An 833-nucleotide genomic window follows, 5' to 3' on the forward strand; every position below is an offset into this window, starting at 1 on the left:
ATGGTTGGTGCAAGAAGGAGAAAAATTGGTCTTGATGGTTAAACATTTTTTTGTTTTGTTTTGTTTTGCTTTTTTGCCATTGGGTACTCTTGTAATCAAATTTTTAATTATGGGGAGCTAAATAGGGATATGTCATATGACAGCATTGATCCATCTCTGGGAGGAATAAGGGCAACGAGAACCATTAATCTGATACAAAAATACTACCTTGATGAAAACTTGGAAAATTATTAGATATATGCTGGACGAGCTTGGACTAATGTGTACATGGATAGTCAATGGCTCCCCCAGGCTAGGGACACTGTGACACAGGCTGGTAGCAGCTTCCCAGGACTTTGAACCATTAAACTTTGCATTAGCTTCCAACTTTTCTCAGGTCCCAATTTTTCAGTGAAACTTTTTTCACGCCTCCAAACCATAGTGTTTGAACCCCCAAGGCACATACTGTCTGTACCATTTCTGTGTACCATTATTTAACTACATATCAACTAAGTCTAGGAACTGTTTCATACACATGCAATTTATTGTTTCAAGTAGTTAGTAAGTTCATAGAACGCAGACACCACATTTTACCCTATAGTGCACATCTCTCAAACTGAAATTCAAGTCTGCACATAGCAATTCTATTTTTCTGCAATTGTACTCAATCTTTGCCCATTTTTCTTAATGGAAAAAAATTAATCTGATCAATCCCAGTATATTCAGACATTCACGGATTTTCTATAAAGATAAAAGTGGTATCTATAAGGTTTATTTACCAATGCTAGAATACTGGGTTAAGGAATCATGCTTTAAAACGTGAGAGCATAAATTTAAAACAAATTAAGCATTAC

Source organism: Sus scrofa, chromosome 8 (assembly GCF_054392235.1).
Source record: "Sus scrofa isolate SSC_HxYL_T2T_F1_AM1 chromosome 8, Sscrofa_HxYL_maternal_Yorkshire_Landrace_v2.0, whole genome shotgun sequence".
Lineage (NCBI taxonomy): Eukaryota > Metazoa > Chordata > Mammalia > Artiodactyla > Suidae > Sus > Sus scrofa.